This window comes from Trichogramma pretiosum, unplaced genomic scaffold, assembly GCF_000599845.2.
Source record: "Trichogramma pretiosum strain Unisexual culture from Peru unplaced genomic scaffold, Tpre_2.0 scaffold60, whole genome shotgun sequence".
In the NCBI taxonomy this organism is placed as follows: Eukaryota; Metazoa; Arthropoda; class Insecta; order Hymenoptera; family Trichogrammatidae; genus Trichogramma; species Trichogramma pretiosum.
This window is the reverse complement of record NW_019640805.1, coordinates 974,998-993,470: the sequence shown is the minus strand read 5'-3', so window position 1 is coordinate 993,470 and position 18,473 is coordinate 974,998. Positions and strand designations below refer to the sequence as shown.

The following is an 18,473-nucleotide window of genomic DNA, read 5'->3' as shown; positions in this document are numbered from 1 at the left end:
AAGGCGTTAATGTCGCGCATTATCCAGTGCGCGTGGATTTTTTTGTCATTCGAACGGCTCAATAAACGTCGCAGCGCAACGAGTAGACTGCATATACACTCGCTCGTACGAGCGCGCATGTACAGCAGGGCTACGCTTTCTCGGCGAAATTATGATTTCGTATTAAAATTGAGCGGGCTATTATTCACTCAAGATCTCGCTCGCATGTAGCGATAAGAGAGCAGACTCTCGTTACGCGGTGGCTTTTTTACTACTCGTCGAGTGCGCGAGGGCAACGTATCAAGAGTAATTTACATCGAGATTGAGATGCAAGAATATGTCTGCACGACAGCCAAAGTATCAATTCGGCAAGCTGGTATGTGTTTACGCTTTTCAAATTTTTGCGCTAGATGTCGAGCTTGCAACGGTTGCGAAATAAAGAAATACGACACGCGTCGATTAATCTTACTGAAGACATTCGAATAACTAATAGAAACAATATAAACATCGAGTTTGCACACGTGATGACATAAACGTACGCGCGTATCGAGGATACTCGCTCGTTTAATAATGCAGCTCGGCTGTAGATATGCAAACGCGAAAGACAGAATCAAAGCAAACGAAGAAGAATAGCGAAATTAAGAACGAGCGAGAAAAATAGTTGAGAATCACGCGAACCACATATATAGTGTACGTTTTATATGCGCAGCAAACGCTGACGAGCGGGCACGGGACCACTGGCGACGATGACTCTGCAGTCCAGCCATGTCGACTCGGAATATTCGATGGCAAATGGAAATAACAGCGAAGAAATGAGGGAAAATCGTGGCTCGCGATCAAACACCGACAACCTGAAATACGTATACTGTGCTTGTCTAGCGCGAAAAAGCAAACGCGAATAAAATAGAAACTATACAGCGAAAATCCACTGGCGTCGGTGGCGCGCATAGCGAGTTTATTAATATTCCGCAGTAGCGACGGTGGAAGCGAAATGTATCCTACTCCGCTGCGCGCAGCTACTAAAACCCTTGTATTTAATGACAATTAAATATGCTTTAAGCATGATGGATGCGCTTCGTGCGTTCCTGGGCACGCGTGTCGCACAAACATCGGGGACGAGCTTTCGAGACTTTAATTGAATGGACTTGGGTAATTGTTTGCGATAAAAACTGGACGAAAATCGATAATGAAGAGTTTTGCTCTCCGAATCAAGAGCTATAAATTGATATATGCTGCCATCACGCCAAGGTCCCCCTAAACAATACCCGTGTCAGTATTCGACGATTAATCAATATATTAAAGAGAACATTTCAACGTTCCCACCTTTTTGTCGGTGTATGACTATATACGCAGAGATTCGCATTGAAATGCGACTGCAGTGGATCCGCGTGCCTCTACACTGCGCCGTGTTTTTTGTTTGCTACGAGCTTCCAAGAGTCCCATTTATTTTGTCCCTCTTGTGCCTCTACTCAACGCCTCTTCGGCTAGAACTTTATTAACTAATTAAATACGCGCCGAGGCTTTGTACCGGACTTTTATTTTTCGCAGCAGTCGAAGCGGCCGAGACAACATCGAAAAGTGACTTACGACGCGCCCGTACTATTGCCGCCTACTGTATTGCTCTTGCTGTCTTGATTTATGAAGCGCAACTATACGGGGGCGAAGTAGGAAAAGAAAAGAAAAGAAAATCAATTCCATTCTTCATTTATAGAACGTGTATTAATATCTCTCGAAAGAATGCAAACACTTTTATTCAATTTTTCTCTTACATACCCTTCGACGAGCATAGAAAAGAAAGAAATGGACGAAATCGTAACATTTTTCCGTGTATCATTGAAAATTAAATGTTGTGCCAATGTGAAAATCGTGACATGGAAAAGTAAAACGGAATTACCGAGTTTGATAAGTTAAAAGTTGAGAGTTTTCAATTTTTATACGAAGGCCATAAACAACTATGTAGGAAATCATAACGAGCTAATGTCACAAAGTGCATGACCTTAAACGTGATGGCGTATCATCTATCTTGTGTATAAGCCAAGCTCGCCTCAAGGGCTAAGACGTTCATACAAAGAGAAAGAGGGAGAGAGATTGAAAGAGAAGGAAAAAGTGCCGCGCAAAACATAGGTACCACGAGCCGTGGCAGCTATAAATCGTCCTTTATCTGGCCAACTCTTTGGCCTGGGCTCGGGTACTGGCTCGGCGCGTCATCACGACTAATACGAGCATCTATACGGTGCTTTTTCCTCCGTTACAAGCTCTAATGCTCGAGTAATTATGGACTTTCAGAAGGATGTATTCACGTACTTATTGCTTGACTAGACAATCAGCCCCAAGGCTCTTGATCAGATTTTCACTCATTTACCAGGGAGAAAGGATGGAAAGAGAGCTCTATTTCTGCTACGTAAAATTCGATACATGCAGCAGCAGCAACTCTCCCGTTCGATGGACTGTTGATTATTCTCATTTTATTTTATTTCTTTGATACTTTCCGGTGGAGCACACGCCTTTCGGCCGTGGCGAGCTCGAGTTTTCATCGACGGTTCATCTTATATAGCTCGGAATTTCGATGGCTTTTCATGGACGAAATACGAGAATTTAATATTTGGTGAAAAGCGCTTCGTGCATAATTATACACTGCGCTTTTCTCGACGATATGCGGGAACAGTTATTCGCATATTCATATATACCGCTGGTTTGTATTTTCAATAGCAGTTTTTAAACAATTCGAACGGCGAATACAATGTTGCCTCGGGGATCATGAAAATCTTGCTATCGTGCATACTTTTAATCATATAACTGGCAGATCGAGAGTTTGCACAGCAGTACTTATAATAATCATGAAACATTTTTCGAATTGTTTTTTTAACAATATCTCAATAATCTGATTTTTTTAAAACTTCAATCGATTATTTATTGAGAACAATTTAGGCAGCAATACGCTTACTAACATATAAATCATCATGAGTAATAGTCTTTATAATCGTCAATCACTCGAGGAATATCAAATAAATCTGCTAATTATAATTGAAAATTATGAAGATTGAAATTTGAAAGAAGACTGTCCATTTCGAGATAAAAAATCCATAACACAGTATCGAATGAGATGATGAATTACCCGTTTAGTGTCTCGCTACAATGTCTAACAGTATTTGTGGATGCATAGATGTAAAATAAGGCAGAAATCAGATAGCAGTATCTTGGAGTTTCATCCACCTACAATTTCCTCATTAACGTCTTGCTCGGGAAAGATAATGGCGGTAAGCAAGATGACCCTTAAGCTGGTCAACATGCGATCGCGATAACCACCGAGTGCCACCGAGTTGCTCGCACGGACTGAAAAATCACGTAGTTTATTTAACACAGCGCAGATGAGACTCTGTGCATCAGCGACAAGCAAGCGAGACTTATTATATTTAATTTTTTATACATAAAAAAAAAGTAAAACTGGCGATTCAAGTACAGCTGGGAGCAGTCATTAAATGCGTATTCGACAGCTCGGCGGCGGAGTTCGCTCGCGACCTTGACGAGTACCAGTTTTTAAACGTGATCGCAATTTCAAGGAGCTTTTTACGAGGCACCACCACTGGCGAGGCAAATCCTTACGCAGTTTTTGCCTCGGATCGTGCGAGCATCCGTGAGTCGTCTTCGTCGTCGTTGTCGCGGCAGTTTCTTGCGGCTGCGAATTGTCATGGCTCGTATCGCAGTCGCGCTCGAGCTTATGCACGTCTCGCGCTCTCTCGGAATTATAAAATAAGTACCGGGGTATCGATCGGTAGGCCGCGATGCGAACCCCCGCGGACTATAATACGAGCCACGACGACGATTCCAATCGCAAGGAAGAATTCTTTTTTCCTATACGCACTCGTCGTCTAGAAAGGTACTCGTGGGATAGCTGGTGGTGCGTAGTGCGCGCGACGACGTGTATTCCAGAACGAGCGAGCCGTTATGGAACAGTGTAAAATACCGATAATAATCCTGAGCGATAATAGTCGCAGCTGCAACGACTCCTCGAGTCAATTCATTACACGCACGCGCGCACTAGTCGATAAGGCAGCTACGACTCTTGACGAGATCTGCATAACGTAATGCACGCCACGCACGCGTATAATCGATAAGTATGCATCGCGTTCGTCCAGGCGCGCCGCGTATGGCACAGCTCGCGCGCAATTCGATTTGGCGCAACAGCGCTCGTATGGCCGATAAGATTAGCTCTGCTCGGGGAGTCCCTCGATCGTCGTAAAACAAGAAACGCCTCTGTACCTTTTTACGCGTTGCGGATTTGCTCTTCTTTAAACGGCTTCGGTGAGGCGCGCGAGACACTTTCGAGCTGGTGCGGGTATTAGATCGCGAGAAAACTGTCCTGAAACGCATGGGCTGAAGGTATATAGGCAGACGAATCATATCGAATGAGCGAGCGTATGAATTATAAATAAGCTTTGCGTCGAGCGTCCGCGCGATTGGATGCACAATTGGAATATTATCGCATTAGAGGCGCAAGCTGTGAGTTATAAAACATCGAGGATGAATGAGCTAGTTCGGAGCGAGAGAGAGAGTGCGTGGCATACGAGGCGCAGAAAGCTGCAAACGAGAGGAAAGGTAGGCAGAGTCGCCACCGCTGCTGTTGTTGCCTGCCTATGATATGCCAGACAAGAGGAGAATAATTGAAGAGCTTTTAACGCACGCGGCAAAGCACAATGCGGCCATAAATTATTCCACGTGTCCCGGCTTAATGAAAACGTATACAACGCCGCGAGCGTGTGCATGTATCGTCGCGCGTCTCACCGCTCGCTTATGGATCATACGACATACATCTCTCTCTCTGCTGCATACACGATCTCGTATAGCACTGCGCGTGGCGAAAAAATTTTATTACGGTCAAAAGGTTGCGGTGCTCGCGAGGGCCACGAGCAGAGGCCTCTGCGGCACACACACACACACAACTTCCGCTTGTATATTATAGCTGCAGCATACAGCGATCCGTGTGTACACGCGCGCGCGTGCAGATTGGCCGGCACCGAGCTCGATCTCTTCGCTCTGATAATGATCCATTAGCCTTTCGACTAAACGAGCTTTGCGCGACGACGGACGCGCTTCGTGTTTTTTTCACCGAGCAAACATTATTTTCTGCGAATACTTCCAGCCGATTCTGATTATTATCGCAACTGAAAAAGTATATATTTACTTTATGAGTCACGAGCGTATCGGCTGCGCGTCCGATTATAGCTTCGTCGTCGTTGGACGGTAAAAAGTTAAAACTATAGCTCGTTAACACCTACGCTAGAGCCGAATGTGCTTTCAATTTTTGAATTTCGCAAGCTTAGACCTGTGCCGTCAAACATAGTTCAAATAAAGAAGCCATTAGATAATGAGCAGCTACCGGAAATGAAAGCAAGCTCAAAAATATCAGAACTAAATATTTCCTTTTTTCGTTGGCGTAGATTTTTTCTCGTTAAAGTACTGCGTTGAAAGAAGTTTTTTACTTTCTGGAAAACAACGTTTTACCTCTTATCGTGTGTAAAGAATCAAAAGCTTTGGGTACCTCTGCTCGTGTGTTCTTGTCTCGCCTAAACAAATGAATGTCAGTTTATCCTTAGGTGTTTGTTCACTTGACGAGTTATTTCTTGAGAGTTGCACTTTACACGAGGACGAATAGAATTTCGCTACACGAGGACAAGCTGCTGTTATTAAACGTGCGACCCCATGAATCATGCTCATGGGAGCATAACATGCCTTAGCAGTACTTTTACCCCGTCACATTTTCTGTGAAGTTTTCTGATGAATTTTTCAGGTTTTTTCATCTACCATAGTACCAGAATTATAAAAAGTTGTGCAATCGACAAGTGTTGCGTTAATTTAATGCGACAAATCGCTACAACCTTTTTAAAAATGTAAATTTATAATTAACGAAGAGAAAACTTTTGAAAATTCGTCATGGGCGACGAACTACTCTTTCCGACTGGAAACATTGTTGTTAAATTTTTTAATCTAAAAATTTGTAAAATGATTTCATACAACTTTCGAGATTCTTGGTATATTCAATGGTTGAAAATCGAAACAAGAAAACGTAGCCAAAGCGCGTGGCTAACAAATAATCGGCAAATCGAAGCAGCGTTCAATTAATAAAGATATGAGGGTATGATTAAAGAGGCAATATCCGCACGAAATTCTAGTTGTACGTATTACAAGGATCTATCGCCTCGAGGCAGTATCTTAGCTACCCACAGCCTATGCCTGCGCCGAGCTGGTAGCTGCTTTACGGTCTCGTCTATGCGTTTCAAGAGGCGTTCATCTTTCTACCTCCATACCCATACACACACCTATACACGTGCACACGAGTACGTGCCAGCGGTATATCTGTAACATGAAGGTAGAAGCGCGTGTAGCCCAATCTCCAGCGCATATATATAACTGCATACATACACTTACATGCACCTATCACATCTCGTACACCGGATCAAATTACGCTTTCTTATGCGTGTATCTTGATAAGACTAGCCTAGCCCGTATATACTCGCAACGTCCTAAACTAATTTCACCTGAAAAACCTTCAAATACACACAATATAATAAATATAAAGACTATAAAAGTTACCGGAAGCTTACAATTTTTAGACCGAATTATCCTAATGTTTATGTTCAGGAAGTGCAGTAAATAGTACACTTGAGGATGTAAGTTTGTAGATAATCTAGGACTGAGAGATTCGATAACTTATTTTCAAACCTAGTCTCGACTGATTGCAATGTTTTTTCTGTTATTGATTGTTTTAAACAAATTTTAACACAAAATTTACAGTTACTATTTTTGTTCTCTCCCATATGACTCATTTATAAATAAAAATAGTTTCAGAATAATTTTATAAGTGACGGGATGTGTTCCATCAAACTACGAGTAAATAATACAACCAAAAAATACGCAGGACTCTTGAATCGATTAGTTGAAGGAACTTCAAATCATATATACGAACGATGCAACATTGTACCTATTAAAGCTTCAGAAAGTCAGTATGGAGTAGATGGAGAGAAGATAAGCAAACCTTGATCGCTTTAAAGTTTCTTGCGCAGACAAGATTCGTTTGGGAAGTTCAAGAGAACATCTTGAAAGTTCTTGTTCGTCCTAAGGGAAATACTAAATATTCCATTTGATTTCCAGTAGCTATCTATGTTTTCAGATGAAGCAATTAAACTCGAATGACGCATCCCTCGCGACGATTCTCAAGACATTGACGCGCGCTTGATTGTTTCAACTGAGCCTTGCAGATAAAATTAAGCGTGCAATCGCAGCTTCTCAAAGTATTCCAGCGCTCGACATTTCGGAATAATAACTCAAGCAGAGTCCGAACGATTCTTTACAGGGATTGCGAAGGAAAAATCCTACCGCTAAAACTTGTGAGGATGTGGCGTGGTGCGGTAGATTGGAGGCAGCCGAGTACTCGGCATGGCGTCGCGCGCCTTGCAACGTTGGCGAGAAAAATTGCACTTACACCCGCACGCGCACGCGAATGCAAGCACGCAAAGCCCGGAAAAAGTAGAGGACATTTTTTCATGTCTTTTTATCTTCGAGGAAAATCGCCAGGCAAACGTATTATCTTGAATTAACGGTGTGACAATATTTAGCAATGATAGAAGCGAGATCGGCAGCCACTTGTTCGTTATATCAAGTTTACGGCAATGTGAAACTTCTTTAACGACTAGAGAAACAAAGCCACGCCTAAAATGCATCGGATAAGTTAGAGTGACTATAATGAAAGGATCAATAGTACGTGCTACATAAATGGTGGTATGATGTTTCGCAAGAAGTAATGGTTCGCCACGAAAAACTATAAAAGAAACAACTATAAATGCTCGAGTTTTTGATCTCGTGTAATAGATGAACTGTTTATCAAAAATATATGCTCATTAGCAATAATAATATCAACGAAAAATATGAGTACTTATCGCTTTAAACTGAAGATTAATCAATTATTAAAGGCTTTAAAATATTTAATGTAGATATCAACGAAATTACATCAACATATGTAATACATTATGTATTATGTATTAATGTATTATGTATGGTTTAGTTTGAATGATATTCTCTTTGTTTTCGAAGTGATGAAAAAAAAGAGAATCGAAAGCAGTGAGTAAATATGATATATCATATTGATTCGAGAATCGAGGCAATGAGTTTCTGTAAGAGAATGAGAATGCGGCGGAAGATGAGAGACGTCGAAATGTAAAGTTTGCTATGCCCCACGATGAGGCCTCCTTTGGCTTCACAGAGCCGCGCGCATAGTCTTTGTCGCAGAGGCGCAGACCAAATGACGGTATAGGAATAGCGCCGGTGACAATGAGCCATCGACAAAGGTCCTGCTGACGAACTTTGTCGTGCGCCAATAATGATGGATCGGGTAGCTTTGTAGGGCTAGGCACCGACGCCGACAGCGGAAATGTTCAAGCAGCGGCGCAGACTGCGTAATCGTGCGCACTCGATATATATACGATATTATATTATTGCAAAAGAGAGCTCGACGATGGATACTATTGATAAGAGGGCTTTGTCACAAAAGCTTCGACTATGAGTCTGCTGAGAGGGTACGAACTATCATGAGGACTTCTGCACACATTGCGTGAAAATAATGCAGAAAAACGCTGGCTTAGAATAACTCAGGTCGTTAGTTCGAGTAAATGTATATTTTGTTTCAATGGCATTAAAAGAGGACACCGTAAATTTCATTTTCTTTCATTCGAGAAAATCTGCCACATTTAAAGAGAAAGTGGTGAGTCGTAAAACATAATTTGCATGAATAAAAAATGTAATTGTATATAGCGGTACGGCCAGAGTTCGTCAGCGACTTTTCTTCATCTAGATAAATGTTCCTGTGGTCTTCATCACTCTAAGTAAATTATATTTTCTCAAGATGTTTTCAATTTCAAGGTAACATTTTTCTTATTATAAACGTGCTTGGTTTTTTGAATAACTTATCAAGTATTTAAATTTGTTTTTAAAAATTAACAAAAAATGAATAATGTCACAATTTTTTATGAAAAAGTTCATAAGCTTTTGGAAGATTTATAAAATTATTTTTCTATATCATCGTAGCACAGTGTATGCAACAATTCAACTTAACGATGAACAAAGAAATAAAATTGATAAGGTATAAAGTACAGGAGCAGATTGAAATGGTACTGATTCACGGTATCAGCATATGTTGTCTGTATACCCGTAGAAGCAACCCTTACATTTGCTCTCAGATCTCGTATATCTCTTTTACACCCTGTTCTTTAATATACGTAAATATATACGTGGCTTGGTAGCGTCTCGCAAGACTCGCGCCTTGTATGACAAAATTACAGGACTTGTCGTCACAGTGAGGCATTTTTATTTTAGCGTTAATTCAGGGAACGGTGTGCTCTTAAATGAAAATGAAATGTATTACATTTAGCCCATGCCTCCCATGGAATCGCTTAGATTTGCACTTTAGTTTATTTCTGTAGAATGTATGGAATTTGGAATGTACATCTGCAGAATTTAAACGGAAAGAATGTTACAATTAAAAATTCTTTAATTGTTATTCACACGAATAAATATCGTTTCCAGTAATATAAACCAAGCTTAGAGGGAGGAAAGGGAGAACCATATGAAATAAATTTACTACCATTGGGGATGTTTTAATAAGGGTTGCAATAGTTTCGTTTTATTGGCTTTCTCGATACTCCAGAGTATTTTGGAGCTTGAAAATCGATTGCCGCATGTACTATTGGTGCTCACACTCCATGTAACGCATCTGCGACAAAACTCGTAGTACTGAATGATCTAATAACAATATGAACTTGACTCACACAAAATGTTTTGCACTCGAATACTTTTTTAATAAAGTCACATATGTTATTCTGTCGAACAAAAAGTAACAATTTTTTTTCTTGCATATCTAGAGATTTACTAGATAAATAGCAGTATTCATTTATTCAAGTGAATACTTTTTTATATTTTAAAAACAATAAGAATGAATATCGGATTATCAAAATAAAGTATATGCATAAACGACATATGTTAACCTTGAGCTAAAAAAACAAGAGCCTAGAGAATAATGAAAGCAAAATGTCGATGCTCGTTCCAGCTGTTACTACATAAAAAAAGCTATAAATCAATCAAGCAATAGCTAGCTAGCAGTGCCCCGAGAAATTCATGTAAAAAATTGAAACAGAACAACACTATCATGTAAATCGACAAAAAAAATCCTCTTATGAAAAAGCTGCTATGAGGTTATTAAATGAAATAACTGTTTAGACAAACTTGAAAATTCTACACAAAGCGATTAAGAATTAAAGACTCTTTAAACTGCCGTAGCTGATAAATCATCTTTATTTGCTTGTGCAAGTAGACATGACGCATGAACATGACACAGTTTGCTTCAGACAGTGCGGTCGCAAGATGCTAACAATTTATTTATGCAGAGTAAATGCATTGATCTTTCGATGCGCATTAATATGGTAGAAATATTTATCAAACAACGATAAGCGTGTAAAGCAGCAAAGTGGGTAATTTTCATCCATAAACTGTGGCCTAAAATTAATAAAACGCAAAATCCCTATAAGGTCAAACTTCTCTTAAGAACAATCTTGCATTTGTTCAGATACATTTTTTTTATAGATTAAGGCACCAGAGTCGAGTGGAATTCATTTCTTAAATTTTTTGCTCATTCACCGACGGCTATGTTGCAAAGGTAATGGAGACGTGTTTGTAAAAGCGAGCAACGCTCGTTACGTGATTTAAAGCAGGAGCAATCGTTTCATAGTTTTCTGCATCCAAAACGCATGAATCATTGTGGGTCTTGGCAAGCTTTTTAGTTGTAGCTGAAAAAACTTGCTGGAGTTTTGTGCCAAGTCCACAGACCAAGATACTTTCGGTTCTGGGTGATCGACCTCCTCGCCGTACTAACATTTTGAGCGCTGCGACTTTTTTATATGAAAGCGGGCGATATATTTATAGCCAAGATATACATTTTATCTTCTTGCAGAAACATCGAAGTGGATTTTAAACTGTATATACCATCTATTAATTAGGTTATTTAGTTGCTTCTCATTGAAAACAGTCGTGATGGCTTTTGTTCAAAATCTACTGGTCTACTTTCTCTTTCTGAAATGATGAGTCTTGACTCGAAACGATCGCTGATCAAGGCTCGTTTGACGAATGGTCGAAAAACGCATCGTCCTGATTTGCAGGTATTAAGGATACAGCGATAAAACGTGAAAAAGGTGCTGGTTATCGCACAAAGGCAATGTGTTTCTGGGTGGAACAGCGCCACGGCAGTCGGTGCGGCTACAAAACTCGCTCGCGTACTCCTTTACGAGCACGAACATCTAAAGTTTCTGAGTTATGAGATTACTTTTTGTGATTCAATGCGATATCTTTTGCAAGATTAATCATGAGCGCAGCCACCATTTCGCAGCATTCGAATCCATTGTCCTCTATCAGACAAACGGCGTGTACGATCGTTCGGTTCTCGAAAAAAATAAAAAAAAATAAAAAGTATCAAATGCGGTGGGGCGAGTTATGCCTCATCTGCAGCATTCGGGTTCGGGAAAAGTTTAAATACGTTAGAAAGTCGACACAAACAGGGCACTTTTCCGTTGTTTAAGGTACGTATACAGATTAACGAGAAGTGCTATTTGCGTTTGCGCAGCGGAGTTTTGAGGCAAGCCGAATTTACGCGCGACGCGGCGAAAGATAAGGCGCGCTTATAAGGGTGCACGCACATAAATATATGTATAAGCGTGTCTGTATGTGTGTGTGTGTGTATGCACATTATACACAAGAGCGGCTGAACTGCGTAACACGCGGGGGGCATCGATCAGGCGCGTGCCAAATGCAGAGGCCCATTACGGCGCAGCTGGCGTGTACACTCATACGCGCGGCAGTCATTGTACACAGACTGCGTACTTCCTCCACCGCCGCTGCCACCCGCTCTCTCTCTCTCTCTCGCTTCTTCAACTTTTAATTTACGAGCGTTGCTTTGCAGCATTATGACTCTGCTCTCCCTTCATTATATGTCTATTCGTGCGCATTTTCTCGAAGATTGTGCGCTAGCCCGGACGAGTGGAAGACGTCTTCCTGCCGAGGCATATCGTTTCTCCCTTTTATAAGACGCGTGCCGACTACCAAGCGCTAACATCCTATGCTCCATTTCAAAGATGCAATAAAATTAAATTTTCATCGAGAGCCTTATTAATTAAGACGATTTGGCTGAAATTTGCTCGAGAAGTGGCAATTCGTAGACAATGCGATAGCAGAGTCTCGAGAGTTATACGACCGCTTGAGTGCCTTAACTTGTATCGCAGGATGATTTTTCATTTGCTCTTTTTCGATTGTTCCGCGAAACAGTTTTATTCAAGAGGATCTGGCGTATATATAGCCGCTGAGCAGCTTCGAGAATCGCTCCACGCTCTGCTGCTCCGAAACAACAACTTGCGCCCTGCCACGTCGCTCGGGCTTATTCATTTCGAGCGTGACGTTACTTCGTATTTTTTCTCACTTTTTTCTTTGCCCTCTATATACATATAAATCTATGAGTCTTTTGAAATCTGCTAAAAATTATTCATACTATTGTGCGTATCTAATAAAATAGCACTGTGTTTTAAGATAACTTTTGTCAATGCAATAATAAAGAAACTAACTAGTCTGTAGTCTCTTTGTCGTGCAATATTGAATTAAAGACTTTCTTTTTTGAATTATACAAGTTACGGATGAAGATGTTTCTTGTTCCAGCTAATTCATATTTTTCCAGAGAAACTTAGATTTCAATGGTACTGATAAATCATTTTTATTCTTCAAAATAAGATCTAAAAAATATTTGTTCTAAATATTATACACTACGAACTCTTGATCAAAAGAAACTTTATCGTTTAAATATGGATAATCCATAATCATTAATAGACTGACCAAACTACAAGGAAGCTGCGTTACATCATAAACTATCTACTCCGTGAAACTTGCCTCGAAGTCCCTTAGCATCAATTCATAATGTACTACACGTGAAACTCCATTGAATAATAATTTGCTCGTATAATAATTCTAACAATAAGAGAATTGAAAAAGTTCAATTCTACTATTAGATTATTTGAAAAAAATCATATAATGTTATAAAACAAACTGTGGCAATGCGTAAAACCATATTTTTGACTCAGTGAACAGAGAAGTCTAGCGAAACATTATCATCAAGTTCCCTTGTGTAAATACATGCTTAACAGTGTATGCCGCGAAGGAGCTTCAATTCTCCCTCAAAACTTTGCCTCCCAGTATATATACATAATATAAGCCCGGCAATACACTGTATACTGGCATTCTCATTACACTAGCCCTTTGACCGCTCTCAAGAAGTTTTTCCATTCGCTCGGGAATAGGAGGACGAGAGAGAACCGAGGAATATGAAGGGGGAAAAAAGAAGAGGAGCAGAGAAAAAAGCATGGAACACAAGTAAAGCAGTAGAAAGCAAGCAAAAAACATCTTTTTAGAATTGCATTTCGAAGCATTTTTCGAGCGTGTGGCATATTAATCATACAAAATTCAACTCTTATGTCTTTATCCTCTTTGAGTTTTCCTTTTGTACAACGTAACTTGGTAATGGTTGTTTTAACTCGTTTGCCAACTCGATTTAGATTTCTTATTTCAAGCATTGAAAGTGTTTATTACAATAAATCCAAGTTTTCACAGTATTTATAAAAACTTTTAAAAAAAGTTCAAGTTCGTACATATTTTGCGACACTTGGTAACACCTAATGAAACAATCACAAGGCTTCTGTACTTTTACGCAATAAAAATCACTCGCAATCTTAAATTACATCTATAGTCCGAGGAGCAGAAAATATATAACGTACGTCTCTTATAGCTGCGAACGTATATAAAAATACTCGGGAATGAAAGAGTCAATATTTCACAAATGACGCACGGCTTGCTATTGAAAAAAATTGTCGCATTTTATCGACGTAATATCGCGCGGCTCTGATACACATAAGCAGCGAGTTGCAATAGAGGGAGAACGATGGAAAAGAGTCAATAAGCAGGCGATATTTTACTGGAATTTTCCTTTTATGCGGCCTATACGTATATAGAGATAGAGAAGCGAGCCGATCACAAGGCTCTAAGCAAATGGCATCGCAATCGTCGCACAAGTCGAAATAGAAAAGCGTCAAAGTGTGTAAAGGTACGGAAGGTAGCTGTACCCGACACTGGATTAGATCGTATTTGTGACAAGTAAAGGATGAATGGCATCGAATGTTCAAAAGTGTTCGTAAGGAAGTCAGTGAAAAGACGCTCGTACGTCGGGGGCTGGCCAGCATCCGGTACGTGCACAGGACTATGAGGCCCCAGTACAAAGGCCCAAAATGGAAGAAGCTGCAACGCGTTGTTACGACACGCGCCCGCGCTATTATTTCACGGGGATGCACGTCTGTAGATAGAAAATGAGCTGGAAAAACAGAAATGTGGCGAGCTCGAATCAATAATGGTCAGTGTCCGCTGGCGGTGTGCGAGGCGCGCACAGCAATGCTCTCGGCTACACGGGGATGTTATATATATGTACGCGTTGGCTCGGCGTGTGCAGCTGTATATGTATAGGGTATAGAGAGTGTGTATGTATAGGTATAGCGAAGCAGAGCGAGCGCGACGGCGTGGTTCGGCTGGGCGAGAGGGAGAGAGCCCCGTGAAAAGTGGAAACTGGAAAGGTGAAAGAGGGAAATGAGACGAGATGCTATGTATATATAGTAGCAGTATCAGATAAGCAGAGGGAGAGAGAGAGAAACGCTCTGCTAGCTCCGAGTCGCTTCGAGTACGTTCGCCCTGCCTCGCTGCTGCTGCTGCTTTTTAGCTCTGTATATTCGCCAGAAAGAGGATCGATATGCCCAACCAAACCCTCCGACGCAGCGTACGGCTCACTTGCGCGCTCTCTCTCTCTCTCTCGCTTCTTCTTCTCTTAGCCGCGCAGTTTTCATCCACTTTGGCGCGTGTCTAGCGTACTACAACCACTACTCTATTGTCTATACACAACGCAGCTATTCTTTTCACTCTTCTGCGCATCTTCTAGTATTTTATTATACACATGCGTTTATTTTGTGGCCTTTTTCTTCTTCGTTCTTTCGCTTCGCCGTTTACGCTGCGAGTTTATCATACGATCTAGTCTTCACTTCTTTTCTTAATTACAAAATTGATGCGATAATTTTTATAATTACTCTAAGATTAACGGTGCACCGAGTACTCGACACTTTTGCAAATGTGGCCCTTAATGGCATTTTCAAAGTTATTTTTTACTTTTTTGCTCGAAAATCCATTTGATTCGGCATCAAAGAAAAATCATCTTTACGAATTCTCATATAATACTGCCGATATCGGAACAAGATGCTTTCAATTTGCTGTCCGTGTCTAGGTGTGGCGAGTGGAAAAAAATTGGAGGCGGACGCAGATGTGCATAGAAAGATAGAAAAATGTAAAAAGGTCAGCGTAGAAAAGCTTTCGCGTGTTCGAAGGTGTGGAAACACTGTAAACGAGCTCTCGCCTAGTCGCTCGACACGGTTTTGATGATTTCCTTAAAGGTAAACCGGGACGCCTCAACGCCTCTGCTCCGAAGGGCGTGTTTCAATCGTGCAAGAAAATCGTCCATGCCTGAACCAGCTTGCCGTATAAAGTATTTCACCGTCTACGAACTCGATATTTTCATTCGTGATCTTTTTTTGCCTCTACCTCCTCAACGGGTTTTTTTATTTTACATGCACTTTTAAGCACTCGCTCGTCGGTTTGAAATATATCATCGATAGAATCGATCTTTATAATGTTGAAAGTAAATGTGTATTGTATATATTTCCTAAACTTTAGCATCGAAGTCTAACCTTTTCCATTAAAATCTTATGTATAAATGTGGAGTCAACAATAACGAAGCTTGCTTACATTTTGTTAGTAATTTTGTTATCGTTAGTATGATAAAATAACTATTTTTTGAAAAATGAAATAATGAAATACATCATTCCTTATTAATTGCATACATTTTGGCGCGCGTTACGGGGAAATTCCGCGCATCGGCATCGCCAGTAATTGCGACTAATTTATATGAATTTATGTAGAGCTAGCTTGTATTGAACTCATAACTATATGGTCTTTTTAGACAAGGTAAAATCCATTTAGCCCTGATTACAAACAAATGTTTGCCAATTTACTTTGCAATACAGGTCCATAAATCAGATTATTAACTACAGTTAAGTACGCTCTAATGTATGTGCAAATTATTTATTTTTACAACGTGAATCGAATCGATTTGTCACAATAAAATGCTGAGTACAAAAGCAGATCAGAAAACTTAAAGAACTGATGGAAACCCTGTAGACTGCGACGATACAATACTGTAGATTCATAAGTATGCAATGCGATAAGAAAGCGAGACGGCTAATTCTGCGAAACTGAGACGTGGTATATCACTGCGAGCTTTTTTCAACTCACGAATGCAGTCGCTCAAACGAACTCGTAGTTACAGTCACGCAGATAAGTTAGAATAATCTTCTGTTTGGCTGATAAACGGAAAAAGAGATTGATTCACACAGAGAAAAATTATAATTAACACAGTAGCTGCAAGCAGCTTACATAAAGCATCATTAATTTACGTGAGAATAAAACTTCTCATTCTAATTATAAAGCATTTACTTACATGTGATCTTAAACCAACTGGTTCAACACCTTTTATTTCATTTTTAATCCTATTCTCGTCGTTAAAATGTATAAAAGTTGATAAAAAGCCGTATAACGAATTCATAGGCAAAAAATAAAATGAATTGCAGTCACGTATTCGTTGAACATGGTATATAAGTTTTCAATCGAGACGTGTACATAAATGCGTTAGCGGCTGTTCGATAGTGTGTATCGAGTGTAAGCATAATACCGGATAAAGCGTAACAGAGGCTGGACAAGTTCAACATCGCCTCCGTTTATTCCTACGTAAATCGAGCCACACGCGAGGCAGTATATATCGTCGTACGCGAGCTTCGTCTTCGTTCGTTTTGCTCTTGTAACCTGCACATATTTGTCCCTCTTTTTTATCGTCCGTTTGCTAGAGAGCTCGCACTCTTTGTTTAAGGCAAGATCGATGTGCTTGTATTATTGGTTTTCATTCGATTATTCTATTTATTTTTACCTATTTTTCTGCACCTGCGAGTTAAGAACCCGACGTACGCGGCGATGACCGCTAGATGTTGCGTATATTACAAATGAAAAGCCACAATATTGGAAATCTGTTTTGCAAGTTAATTAAATACGAAACTATTGGCTTTTTTAGGATATTAGCTGTCGGTGGCTGGTTATTCATAGATCTTATTTGCGGCCTGCGGAGTTATCGGAAATAACTTTTAAAGTATGCACAGAAAATCTATACAAATAAAAAGCGAAGGGAGACGAGTATCGAACGCAGCTAAATTATTTTCCATAGGATTATGATGCGTTGGTAAAACAGATCCGATCGCTCAGTTAATCCATCAAGATGCATTTTCCAGAATTGAATAAATGAAAGCTTACCTGAAACAAAAATGATAATCGTTCGTTATTAAAAAGTGTAGAGAAACTTTCACTGCAGCTTAATAATAAATTGTGATTCGCTAAAGATTTCTCGTAAATAGCATTTCATATATGTCATGTATTTTATGTGTTATCATGATTAAAATGGTATTCGCTAATCGAATCATAAAATCGAACTTTGACTCGGGGCTCTTGAGAAAATTGAGAAATGTGTAAAAATGTTATATTAATTTTACACAATTCCTGCAGTATATTAAAATATCCTTTGACGATATTTTAATCAAATTTTCTCTCCTTGAGTGTTTCCTAGGATCAGGTAACAGTCTACGAGAAAAAGCTCTAATGAGAAAAGCGATTTTTCGCACGGTTCGTTAGATCGCGATAAAGTTGGAGTAATATTTATACGCGAGTCGAGGTATCGAGGGAACAGGGTATGCTAGGCGACTGTTATCAAAAGGGAAGCTTGTTTAATTGATATAAGAAAAGTCTCCTCACTTTCGCAGCGTGTCGACGTCTGCACCCGCTGTGTACGCAAACAGAGGGAAATAAAGCAATGAATTACGATCAGATTGCCATTTGGCCCTCGCTCTTGCGGAACAGCTGCGCGACATGCTCTCCGCACCATCTCAAGAAGGGTAATTACTATTTATCGCTTGAGCGCAGGTATACAGCAGTACGCACTTTTATAACTATACGTTGCCTTTAATTTACCGCTCAAACCTTTCGCTACCGCTCTTGGAGTACTGGAGCTCGCCTCTTCTCGCACTCACTATATTTCGTTGTATTAATCTTCACCCCAACAGACGCGTAAACAGTTTTATATTTTTTCACTACTGGAGAATTATTTATTTATTCATTTTATTACGTAACTTGCCACGAATCAACTTGACTTGATTCCAGCAAAAGCGTTAAAAGAAAATCATTCACGACTCGCTGTAATTGCATATTTCCTAAACCTAAACTCTATA

General features: G+C 40.1%; 1 protein-coding gene across 2 annotated transcripts in view; it reads right to left on the bottom strand.

The window, feature by feature from the left end:
- Window positions 1–18,473, bottom strand: part of LOC106649895 (caskin-2) — a 106,222-nt gene that overhangs the window by 42,843 nt on the left and 44,906 nt on the right. Inside the window, exon 1 of one of the 2 annotated variants that reach the window (XM_023459961.1) lies at window positions 16,646–16,661. The exons of the other annotated variant lie outside the window; for it this stretch is intronic. The gene's annotated coding sequence lies outside the window, so the exon portion shown is untranslated. Of the gene's footprint in view, window positions 1–16,645; window positions 16,662–18,473 lie in introns of those variants that run through there. 2 annotated transcript variants of the gene reach the window in all.